Source organism: Oryctolagus cuniculus, chromosome 6 (genome assembly GCF_964237555.1).
Source record: "Oryctolagus cuniculus chromosome 6, mOryCun1.1, whole genome shotgun sequence".
Taxonomy (NCBI): Eukaryota; Metazoa; Chordata; class Mammalia; order Lagomorpha; family Leporidae; genus Oryctolagus; species Oryctolagus cuniculus.
Window position 1 is genome coordinate 80,572,534 of NC_091437.1, and position 13,504 is coordinate 80,586,037.

The 13,504-nt window shown below is 41.6% G+C and overlaps 1 protein-coding gene and 1 pseudogene across 2 annotated transcripts in view; one reads left to right on the forward strand and one right to left on the reverse strand.

The window, feature by feature from the left end:
* Nucleotides 1-13,504, forward strand: part of XKR4 (XK related 4) — a 496,677-nt gene that overhangs the window by 293,658 nt on the left and 189,515 nt on the right. The gene's annotated exons all lie outside the window — the stretch shown is intronic.
* Nucleotides 3,237-3,866, reverse strand: LOC138850023 (transcription initiation factor TFIID subunit 10 pseudogene; annotated as a pseudogene).

Below are 13,504 nucleotides of genomic sequence, written 5' to 3' on the forward strand. Positions count from 1 at the left end.
ACGGTGACAGTGACAACAGAGAGTAGGGCTCTGTGAGAAGGTGGCTCTCAAGTGTGAGCTGACAGCTCCCTAGGGTCCTCTTGGGGTTGGAGGCAGCCCGACCATTCTTGCATGGCTGTGACACCCCCTGCAATGCTTGTGTCAGATGGAAAGTCATCCATTCATCTTCCCTCTACCTCCCAATACACATCCCCCCTCCTTGAATGATTAAACAGAAACAGAATCTAATGATAAAACAACAGTCAATAGGAAAATTTTCTACTATAGAAATACAGGCAGAATTTGAAGTCACGTTTAACATTATAGCATGGGATGGAAATGACAGCAGCCTGAAGCTCTGGATTAAAACAAGGTGACTGCTGTCTTTTAACCTGTGAATAAGGCACTTCTTAAGATGACAAATCATACCACTGTGTTACTTAACAGTAGCTCCTGTTGAGATTCCAAATATATGTGCAATATACATACATATAATATAGAATGCAAATCTGTGCAGCCAGGCAACCAAAGAAAATACCACTTGTTGGAATCTGTTTGTTCATGTTGTTTATTTGAAGCTCCTCTGCAAAGATTTTGCTCAGTGTTTTCCAGATAGTAAAAAAAATAGCAGCTACTAGGAGCTACATTATTCCATGTACTGCAAGAGAGCAAAGGAAAATTCAGTATGAGAATATATAAGGAAATTATCCCCATCTATTAGTGATTTCTGATCCAGCCACAGATACATTAGCAGTTAATATAATACTTGATCAAGTATTATTTAAGGATTTAAGTGGTTATCATATGTATGGACTATGTGATACATGAGCTATACATATCCCATTTCCCATTTCCCTATGAGTAATGTAAAGATTATCTCAACCACATTAAACTCTAGATTAGATATATTAGCAATATAATTCTTGATATCTTGAACATTTTGGATTTACCCTCCTGTCCCATGTCTATTGCTTTTACTATGTGATATTTGTGTCTGAAGTTAGTGATGTGAAGGGCTAGTACTTAAGTACAGGTTGCTGTTTGCAACCTGGAAAATATCGATGAGAAGGTAAAAGCAATTTAAATCTTCAAAATACCACTGGACCTGATTAAGGAGCAGGTCATGTGTGGGTATCTTTGTGCACAGTGTTGGTGGGCAGTTGTGTAGGTGGGTTTGTGTGCATATCACCAAAATTGCTGAGGAAATTAGAAAAAGCTCAATGTTGTTGGATTAAGATGATGTAGATGAGGTTGGCTCAGAAATCCTTGTGACCTTCTGTGAGTTAAGGGAAACCACATCTTCCACTCACACCTAACAATGACCCTATCAGAAAATGAATCCGTCCTGCAGTAAGGAAGGCAAATGTTTACTTCCAAGGAGGAGGCAGAACACGTTGACATTTCAGAGAGGGCTTTTATGGAGAACATCTCCCATTAACACTAATGAAAGCTGTGTATTTAATCCACTGCTCTCTCAAACTCAGGGCATATTTCAGTCTTGATGGCAATGCTTTGAATTTTTTTTCCTTCTTAAATGATACTCTTTGGTAATTATGCTGCATTTTTAACTGTAGCTATGGCTTTCTGCAAAGCCTGCCTGCCATCTGTATGAACTTCTCAGAAGAGCTGCAGCTTTTCATTACCATGAGCTCCCCAGGCCTCTGACGCTCTCTGTAGAAACAGTTTCTTCCACCCTTGCAGAGAAACAGAACCCTAGGGAGGAAAGCCCTAGGGGGCCCCTCACCTCCTCCTCACCGGGACACTGCCTGTATTCCCTGGTACTCAGGAAGTGAAATCATCCTGTTATCAGGGTGTCTTCCTTCCCCCTGAGAGGACAGATCCTGTCTGACAGCCTAATGTAATGTAATCTGACAGAAACATGATCCAGAATAAAATGCCTAAAGAAACCGACATGAGCTGTAAACATGGAATATTTTCCCGTTGCTAGAGTAAAAAGGAAGAGAGTTATGGACAAAACCAGAACAAGGATAACTGACCCGCAGTAGCATTCTCGTGGTGAGTCAGGCACATGTGCAAGCGGTGGCCATGGGGAGGCACCATCATCTCTACCTCGCGTAGGGAGACTGGCTCAGGAGCTACACAGCTTTATGAATGACAGTGCAGAAATACTTTTCCAATGAGATGGAACTGACACAGATGTCAAGAAAACAAGACTGCTTGGCCCTTTCTGCAAGTGTACAGGGACTGGCCATCAGCCACCTTCCTATTCCCCAGGGTCAGAAAGAAATCTGGTCATAATGTAACACGAAGATAGAGAGATGGGACACACATAAGACAGATAAATAAATAGGGTGCATACATGAACGAGCGAGTGAGAGAGAGATGGAAAGAGAAATGGTTGTCCGTAGACTTCGGGTTCTCTAAAACAATGTATCTGTGTCTCAAGATGACTTGGGTCCCAAGCAACTGAAAGGAAAATCAAAGAATATCATTGCTATTCTCTACTTTTTTCCTGAAAAGGAAATGTTTTAATGACATCTAACATTTATTGATGGATCACCAGATAACTTATGTACATCATCTCACCTTACTTTTTAAGTTTTTATTTATTTATTTTATTTGAAAGACACAGAGTCCAAGTCAGAGAATCAGAGAGAGCTTCCATCCACTGGTTCACTCCCCAAATGCTTGCAATGGCTGGGGCTGGGCCAGACCAAAGCCAGGAGCCAGGAGCTCCGTCCAAGTCTCACACATGGATGGCAGTGACCCAAGTACTTGAGTGATCACCTGCTGCCTCACAGGATCCACATTAGCAGAAAGCAAGAATGAGGAGCACAGCTGGAACCTGTATTTGAAAGAGTGACAGGAAGAGCATGAGAGACAGAGACAGAGAGAGAGAGCATGCAAAAGCAAAATTGCACATGCAACAGAGATCTCTCACCTGCTGATTCACTCACCAAATGCCCACAACAGCCAGGGATGGGCCAGGCCAAAGCCAGGAGCCAGGAACTTCATCCAGGTCTCCCTTGTGGGTGGCAAGGACTCAAGGACTTGAGCCATACCTGTTGCTTTCCCCTGTGCACATTAGCAGGAAATTGGATCAGAAGCAGAGCAGCTGGGACTCAAGGCAGGCACAGAGTTATGCAGGCATAACAAGCAGTGGATTAACCTATTGTCTCACAATGCCTGGCCCTCATAGTGCCCCCCCCCTTTTTTTTCCCAGCATGGGAGGGATCAGCCCTGCCTGTCACAATAAAGTTTATTACGAAAACAGGCTGGTGTGGGGACATGGGAATAGGGAAGTACATTTAGGTTGCTGCCTCAAATGAAGTAGTGTGATTTCTTCACACTGATGTCATACTCGCTGAGGGCAGGGGTCAAGTCCTCCACGGTTAGAGTGTACTTGCGGTCCTTGCTGTCGCTCCGAGAGCTGCCAGAGGCTGCGCCCTTCATTTTGCAGTGCTGTAGGGCATCGTTGGCAATATCTGAGATGAATTTCTGGGCAGTTAGGGAGATGAGCCGAATTATGCGTGGGTCTGAGGCCTCAAAGCCAGCATGGTTCACTTAGTAAACCATCTGGGATGGTAGGCGTATAATCCTCCAGCTGCAGCAGGAAGTCCACCAGAGGCGTGCTAGACATCACGGGCTGCGCGCGGTTGTAAGCCTCATTAGACAAAGCCTCCTTCGGGGGTGCCACACTGGAGTTACCCGCACTGTTCGGTGGGCTCCCCGGCTTGCGCCACCATGGGTGCTGTGTTCCGGGCCGTGGCTCCAGCCCTAGGCCCCCTTGCTGTCCCGATGGGGCTGGCCTTGTTCTCCGTGGTGATGCTAGCTAGCGGCCAGCAGGGTTGCAGCCGAGACAGAGGGTGCGTGAGGAGGGGCGGGCTCTGGGCCAGGAGCCTCAGGTTCCACGCCGGAGCCTTCATAGTTCATTTTTAACAGAATGGAAATCTAAGGCTTAGAAACTATGTAATTCCCCAGAATCTTGGAACTGATATCACCAAGATTGGAGCCCTATTCTAGATCCAAAACTCAAGTTCTTTACCTCTACATGTGTTGTCTCTCGGCAGAAATGAGATGAATTCTGTCTGCATTGTTTTTGCATCTAGTGCATTCCAAAATAATTGGAGTTAAATGCATGTGATGAAAGATGGTGGTCCTTCAAGAAAGTCTGACGTCTTGATCCAGTTCCCATTTCTCAGCTGTGTGAACTTGCATAAATAGAGCCCTAAACAGGGCCAAGTTTCTGCATCCCATGACTCTAGACTATGACCTTATAATATAGAATAAAAGGGGGATGGGGAACAGAGTTTTGGTATAACAGGTAAAGCCACCGTTGGCATCCCATATGGGCTCCAGTTTGTGTCCCAGCTGCTCCACATAGGATCCAGCTCCCCTACTAAAGGCCCGGGGAAAGTAGTGGAAAATGACCCATGTGCTTGGACCCCTGCTATCCGTGTGGGAGACCTGGAAGAAGCTCCTGGCTCTTGGCTTCAACCTGCCCTACCGCTGGCCATTTTGAATATCTGGGGAGTGAATCAGCAGATGGAAGGTTTACCTCAGTCTCTCCTTCTCTCTTGGTAACTCTTTCGAATAAATAGGTATATCTTTAAAAAAATAAAAGGAATATCATTACCACCATCCATGTAAGCAGACAAATCTGAGAATTAAAGCCTTAAAAATCAACAAAAATTAACAATAACATTGAAAATGATCTATAGGCAAATCACAAAACAATGCAGGTGATCAATAGACATAGTAAGTGTGAAACCTCATTGGGAATAAGACACCAATTAAAGCATATGTTGCTCTTCCCCCATAAAATTGGCAAAGATTTTTCTTTTCATCATAATACCTAAGGGATTAAGAAAGCAAAGGAACTCATGCATTGCTGATGCTAGGTAGTCTTTCCAGAGAGCAATTTTACAAAATATACAAAAAGCTTTAACAACATTAATGCTATTTAAGCATGAAAGTTCATCACAGCATTGTTTATGAATTCCAAAAATAATAACCCCATAATCTCACCACTCAGAAATCAACACTTTAATATTTTGGTGCTAAACATTCTAAACTTTATTCTGTGTATATACACACATGCACATATTTTAAATTATTGATGGGACAGATTGTATATACTATTTTAACCTGCTTTTTGTCCTCATATACTGTCGGCCTTTCATATGTATGTGTTCCATATGCCATGGATTAAACCAAGTTGCAATATTTGAAAAAATAGTTGTATCTGTAATGAACACATGCAGAGTTTTTTGTATTCCCTAAATAATAACATGTACACTATAACAACTATTTGCATTTCATTTGGCATTAAAAGTAATCCAGATTACATAGAATCCAGATTAATTAAAGAAAACAGGAGGCTATGTGTTGTTTACGTGCAGTGCTATGCCATTTCGTAGAGGATTTGTGCATTTGGATTTTAGTATCCTCAGAGGTTCTGAAACCCATCCCTTCATATACCAAAGGAAAACTGTTCAATGAATAATTGTACATACTTTTTAAAATCTTTTTAAAAGACTTATTTATGGGGCCAGCATTGTATGGGTGGTGGTTAGAGTTCCAGCTGCTCCACTTCTTATCCAGCTCCCTGATAATGCGCCTGGGAAAACAGCAGAAGATGGCACAAGTCCTTGAATCCCTATACCCACAAGGGAGACATGGAAGAAGCTTCTGGCTTCTAGCTTCCACCCGGCCCAGCCCTAGCCATTATGAGCATTTGAGGAGTGGACCGGCTGATGGAAGAAGCACATGCTCTTTCTCTCTCTGTAACAATGCCTTTCAAATAAATAAAAATAAATCTTTAAAAAGTATTTTTTCAAGATAACAAATTTTAAGTAATATTATAATAAAAGGCTTACTGGCTCATATTTGGAGCATTTTAACCATTTGTTGTATTGTAAATAATATTGTGCTGTATACCCTCATAGCTAATATTCAGTGAGTTGGCTGTGCCTGTCCTTTGTGTATGGGTTTTTTGAGACAGTGAGAGTCTTGAGCAGGTCTGTAGGCTGGCAATTCATAAGACTACCCTGACCCTGGCCGGACTCTCCAGACCAGAGATGGAGCCTCATCAGGCAACACTTCCTTGTTTCATGCTTTGTAAGCTGGACACATCAAGGAGTTGCTATGTGGTAAAGAAGTCTTTTCCTCCTAAACAAAGACTCACACATTTTAAAACTGCCCACCCAGAAATTCTGACATATGCTACAACACGGATGATCCTCGGGGATGTTACGCTAAGTGAAATATGCCAGTTACAGAAAGGAAAACCACTGTAAGATTCCACTTACAGTGTGCAATACCTAGAGAATTCAAATTCATTGAGACAGAAAGTAGAAGGGTAGTTACCAGGGGTGGGGTGGGGGGGCAAAGGGAAATTGTTCAATGAGGACAAAGTTTCAGCTTTGCAAGATGAAAGGCATTTCAGAGATGACTGCTGGTGCTGGCTGCACAGCCCTGTGGATCTACTTAGCGCCACTCAGCTGTCCACTTAAAATAATTCTTGATATCTGGTAAATTCTGTATTATGATATTTTACCATGATGAAAACAAACAAAAAGCTAACCATGCAGGACCCAGAAAAGCTTTCCCTTGCCACCTTTGGTTCAGAGGTGTTTGAGCTCTGTCTGTGCATCATTGGAAAGCTTAATTTTGGGTTTTACTAACTGAAATTCCATGAAGCCAAATACTCATTATCTTATTCCATGGGAAGAAACCTGTCACCAACAGCAGGTTAACTGTGAGCTCAAGGTGCTATAAAAGCACAGGTTTCATTGTACCTCAACAACTCATGTCCTTGTGGGCCATAGCTCTGGGAGCACTGTACTTTGTAGCCTGTGGCAGTCAGCAACTGAGAGTATGTGAACCTCCTCCCTAGGTGAGAACTAGAAATAAGACAGCTCAGGGAGGTCTTTGTGGGAGTTCTGCTGTCCTTATTCATGACATGGAGGTCTTGGATTTAAAACTTCTGTGAAAATCATAGGTAAGCAGAGCATTTATTCACTGTGGTCACTCAACATGGAAATGCTGCCTGCACTCTCATCGTGATATATCCCAATTCCAATGTCCTCTCACCAGTCATGCTGTCAACCTGATGAAAGCCAGCAGTTTCTCTCACCTGGATCATTGTAGTCACCTTTTCTTTAAAAAAAAAAAAGCTTTTATTTAATGAATGCATTTTTCATAGGTAAACTTAAGGAATATAGTGATTCTTTCCTCCATACCCACCCTCCTACCCCAACTCTTGTCCCACCTCCTACTCCCTCTCCCATCCCCTTCTTCATTATGGTTCATTTTTAATTTAATTTTATATACAGAGGACCAATTCCATGTTAAGTACAGATTTCAACACTTCGTGCCCACCCACACACACAACATATAGAGTACAGTTTGGGAACAAGCTTTGCAGTTAATTCTCATAGTACAACTCATTAAGAACAGAGGTACTACATGGTGAGTAAGTGCACAGTGACTTCTGTTGTTCCTTTAACAATTAACACTCTTGTTTATGATGTCAGTGATCACCCGAGGCTCTTGCCATGGGCTGCCAAGGCTATGGAAGCCTTTTGTGACCACAGACTCCATCAGTATTTGGACACAGCCATAAGCAAAGTGGAAGTTCTCTCCCCACTTCAGAGAAAAGTATATCCTTCTTTGATGGTCCCTTCTTTCCACTGAAGTCTCACAGAGATCCTTCGTGTAGGATATTTTTTTGCCACAGAGTCTTGGCTTTCCATGCCTGAAATGCTCTCACAGGCCTTTCAGCCAGACCAGGAAGCCTTAAGGGTTGATTTTGAGGTCAGAGTGCTATTTACAGCAAATGTAATTCAAGGAGTCTGCTGTGTGGACTGCTTCCCATATTAGACATTCCCTCCTTTTTAATTCTGTCTATTATTATAACCAAGTACTTGATATTATTTATATGATCACTTTTACACTTAAACGTATCTACATGTTGACTTTAATATTTAATATGATCACTTTAATAATTCAGATGGCATTTTTACCACTGATTTTAATGGGATTGGAGTCCCATTATAATTTTTTAGGCTGTGCCCTTAGAAGTAAGTCTGTAGGACTGTATGCAGAACTATACAGCTTTATAGTTATAGATGTAGTCACCTTTTAACCAGTGTCCCTAAGTCTCCCTTTGCCATACTGCCCTCTCCTTTCCACACATTAACCAGTCCTTTTTCTTAAAGATTTATTTATTTACTCAAAAGGTGAGGCCACAGGTACAGGGTGGGGGGGGTGTCTTTCATCTGCTGGTTCTCTTCTCTAATGAACACAACATCCATGCCTGAGCTAGGCTAAAGCTAGAAGCCAGGAACTTCATCCTGGCCTCCTACATGGATGGCAGGGGCCTAAGTAATTGGACTATCCTCTGATGCCTTCTCAAGGCACATTAGCAGGAAGTTGGGTAGGCAGTGGAGTAGCCAGGGCTCAAATATAGGATACTGACATTGCAAGTTGTGGCGAAACCCACTGGGCCCCAACACTGGCCCCAACCAGTGCTGTCATAATAGGAATCAGGTAGCAGGTATTTGACACATCAGTTAAGGCACCACTTGAGATGCCCACATCCTATATTATAGTGTTCAGTTTAAAAAGTTCTAGTTCTTCTAACCGTGATTCCAGCTTCCTGCCAATGCACACCCTGGGAGGCAGCAGTTGATGGTTTAAGTGCTTGGGGTCCTCCCAACCATAGAGGAGAAATGAATTGAGTTTCTAGCTCCTGACTTCAGCCTGTCCCGGCCTTAGGCATTTCAATGAACCACTGAATGGAAGATTTATTCTCTCTCTGTCTCTCTCTCCCCTGCCTTTCTCTTTCTGTCTTTCCTTTTAAAATAAAATGAAAATAAATAAATGATATTTAGTGCAAGTAAGATTCCTTACTCTTCTGTTCAGAATTCTCCAGTGACTTCTCATTTATCTTGGAGAAAAATACAAATTGCAAATGTTTCATGTACACTCATTCACTCAATAAAAAGGCATGAGTTAACTGATTGCTTCTTAATCATCAGAAGCAAAGCTCTATGTGGAGACACAAAGACAAATGACATTCTTTTCCCTCTTGGATTTTATCCTGTGGAATATCAGATGAACACACAGATAAATAAATACAAAGATAATGGCATTTTCCTCTTATCAAAGTCCCAATCAATTGGGAATAGACAATGCAATGGCCAGTTCTAACTGGGTGGGAAGACAGGGTGAGGGAGAGATAATATTTGAGTCTCACAAAATTATCACCTTTCCAGGGTGATAGGAGTGTGGATAGGTTTTGGAGGATAGAGAACCATAGCAACAAATCTGGGGTGGTATGAACTCATATCCTAGGAGTACTGAGTAAGAGCTTCCAGAGGCAGGGACACAGGATATGGAACAGAGAGACAAAGCCCAAAGCTTAGATTAGAAAGGCTAAACTGAAAGCCTTAGATACTATTATTTGCATTGTTTGAGTTTACTCTTTATCTTCCAGACTGTGAAGACCACTGAGGTTTTGAAGATGGGAGAGACTGTGTTAAATTTCTCTCTCATTGATAGATCACTCTGGAATCAATGGGAAGAATCTAGTAGAGGGTTCAAAGTGAATAAACAGTAAAAAACTGACATGTATTGAGTGCCTACTGTCTACCAGGTGCTGATCAGATTCTGTGCTAAACCCTTCACTTTTATCACATTTGATTCTCAGATGTACCCACATGATTGGATCTGCTGTTTTTTTCCCTCTTTAGAGATGAAAGTATTAAGACAGAGAGATGTTAAGTATGGGTCTTACTTTAAGAAGGTCACAGAACTCGAAGAAAACCCAAAGAATCAAATTTTATAGAAGGGGGTGGAATATAAAAGGGGAAAAAAAATCCAGAACATGGTCTGTTTTATCAAACCTAAGTGGTAAGGGAGGGTAGGCACCTATACCACTCCCTTGGTTTAATATCCATGACTTCATGGGTGGCACTCTATTACCAAGATAGTAGCTGAGACAAACATAGCAGGAAAGCTAACATGGTGTTTGGGATGTATTTGTTCCTATATGCTTGTGGGCCTCTGCAAAGCAGATGGACGTGCAAGTTTGAGTCTCAGGTGGGGTTGATGTGTGAATGTACCCAACAAGGAGGAGAAATCAAAGTGGGGCGGGGGGAGATGAGATTAAACATTGGTAAGAGTGTTAGCACTTGAATTAGGTCCCTCCCCAAATGATGTTCAATTCTTAACCTTCCATACCTGTGAATGTGACCTTTTTTAGAAATAGAATAAGGTCTTTGCATGTAGTCAAGTTAAGATGGGATCACTGGAGTAAGTCCTAAATATGAAATGTGGTTATAAAAAGCAGGAATTTAGATACAGAAATGGACACACACAGGGAGAAGGCCATGTGAAGATGAAGGCTGAGATTGCACTGATGCACTTCAAACTGTTGATACCAAAGATTGTCAGCAAACCATTGGAACTGAGAGGAGACAGGCGTAAGATATTTCCTATGGCCTTCATAAGGACAAACTGATATCTTTATCTTAGATTTCTAGTTTGCAGAACTGGAGATAATAGGTTTCTTGTGTTCATGCCACCGGTTTTCAGTACTTTGGTAAAACAGCCTTAGGAAACCAATACCAGGAAGTAGAGGAAGGCATTCCCGTGCATGGAGAACTGAGGGATCACAGTGATGACTGAATGGAGATTGTTAATACCAAACGGAGTCTTTGAGTCAAGATGCAAGAAAAGCTATTCCAGGAAAAAGAACGAGTCTATGAAAAGGGCTGGAAGTATAAGAAAGGAAACACCAGCAGCTGGCACTGCACTGATCAGAAACTGCAATTGTGGAACAGGGGGAGAGACAATGGTCTGCTTAGAAAAGCACTGAAATTCCCATATCCTGCATAAAGCAAACTTCACCTTATAGCTGCTGCAGAGCAGTCTGTGTCCCAAGTTACTTGTTCTGTAATTTAAAATGACAGTATTATACAAATATAGTGGCAGTGGCAACATAGATTTTTTTTAAAGATTTATTTATTTATTTGAAAGGCAGAGTTACACAGAGAGAGAAGGAGAGGCAGAGAGAGGAAGAGAGGTCTTCCATCTGCTGGTTCACTCTCTAGTTGGCCGCAACGGCCTGAGTTGAGCTGATCCAAAGACAGGAGCCAGGAGCTTCCTCCAGGTCTTCCTGTGCGGGTGCTGGGGCCCAAGCACGTGGTCCATCTTCTACTGCTTTCCCAGGCCACACCAGAGGGCTGGATTGGAAGTAGAACAGCCGGGACTCGAACTGGCACCCATATGGGGCCCAACAGGCAGCAGCCTTACCCACTATGCCACAGCACTGGCACCCATAGATTTTCAATCTACCAAAATTATCCCATTTAAAATATGCAGAGCAATTAGATTGGCAAAACTAAGGAATCATAGACAATACCTGTGATAAAATTCAGGGCTGAGCCATACCCACAATTACCTGGAGACAAATTAACGACAGTTTTTAAGGTTTATATGAAATCAACAAGACAAGACCTTAAGAAGGGAAGACCTACCCTATTCACCAACAGACACTCACTGGAAGTGCACAGGGCCGTTGGAGGAACAGAAGAGAGACTGGGATATCAGCTCAATGATCCAACAAGAGGTTAAGTCCAAGGGGGTCACAATGCAATAAAACCTGACAATCTGATGTTATGGGATGAGTCTGGCTCCTTAATCTCATTAACTAATAAACACTCTTTCGAGACAATGCTCCACATCAAAAGAATCTGCTGGGAATGGATCCCCAGATGAGCACAACAGAAACAACCATAGGAATGAAAGAAAAGGTCCAAAGAAAAGGGAGAAGATGGGGAACAGAGGTCTGTGATTCCAAAATGTCACAAGTCATCACTCAGGAGGACAGCAGAGAAACAATGTCTAGAGCTGTGAAACCAGCAAGCTGTCCCAATGCACAAGTCCCACCCCACCACAAGTATAAAATATCCAAACTAACAAGATAAGGATCAAAACTGCTACCAGAAAAGAAAGTATGAAAACAAAAAATGTTTTGCAATGAAAACACAACAGAAAGAAGCATATGCACAAAACAGGGAAAAAAACATAAGCCAATATTTCAAAATGAGCTGAAAGAAACTATGAAAACTATAAGAGCTATTTAAAAACATTGTAAGTCAGAATTAGAAAATTTTAGGAAAAAAGTGTCTAGAGAAATTGTGATTTTGAAAAGAAGGATGATAGGACTCAATATAGAATTTTAATTTTAGAAAAGCAGGTCAGAATTGAAAATTCAACTAGAAGGGATATGATACTAGTCAAACACCAGAGTTAGAATATAAATAGCAGATGGAAAGGAAGAAAATATATTGAAGATGAAAAGGATTCAGAAAAACTTGTAGAAGGGGAAGACACCAGAACATATGTAAATAGGAATTCTCAAGGAAGAAGATGAAGGTAATGGATTATAACAAAAATACTGCACCCTGTAATTCAAGACAACTTTATTTATTGAAACTTAAGTCTTTTTAATGACCAGTAAGACTGTACTCCTGAGAAAATTGATGCAGAAGAGCCAGTGTCAGGATACATTCTAAGAAAACTAGAGGTCTTTAAAAAGAAATAAAATATTCTTTAGGCATCCAAGCAAAAAGGTCAAGTAACTTACAGGAGAAAGAGGATCAGATTTTCATCAGACTTTGCCATGACAACATATGATGCTAGCAAACAGTGAAATAACAGATTTTAAATGCTCCAATGAATAAATTGTTGATCTTGCCTTGCATAGAATATGCATGAATTTTGCATCCATCCAACTTGACCTTCCAGTGAAAAGGCTGCTCAGGCTTTTCTAGTCTTGCACTTGTTTGCTGTTTCTCCACTGCCCTTCACTCTTGGGATCTAAGTATCTCTGCATTGCCCATGTTCTGTCCTTTCACAGACTCTAAAGTGGGCACCAATCTCCGGCTAAATCTCTTGAAACTTTAGAATCTGCAGAAGCAAAGGAACCATCTGAAAACTGCGTATTGGTTGTCAATATGCAAGGAGTCGGGCAATGCTGTCCCTATGTGCTTTCCTTGAGCCATCCAGGTAGACAGCAAGCTTCTGACAAGCAAATATTGCAGAGACATTGACAAAAGGGCTGGGAAAGTATTCTCACTGGTAAATAATGGAGAGTGATGAACTCAGACTATCACCATTTTCCGACCCTGATTGCGATACCATCAATGGATGATAACATCAAAGAAAACAACTAATGATGATGTGCTTCCTGATGAAAGTACACAACATCACCTGCCAAAAATGATCAAACTTGAATCTGATCAAAATTCTAGCACTAACTACGCATTTGCAGAAAACACAAAGGATAGATACATAAAACATGCCTGTGAATACAGTCATCAAAATCAAGACAATGAAAAATATGCAAGAAATCAGAGAAATAGAAGGAGAATCTGTGAAGTAAAAGAAGCTTATGATACATATCAGGTGGCACGTGTTCTGGTGGTGCAACAGGTTAAGCAGACACTTGGCACACCCACATCCCATGTCAGAGTGCCAGTTCAAGTCCTAG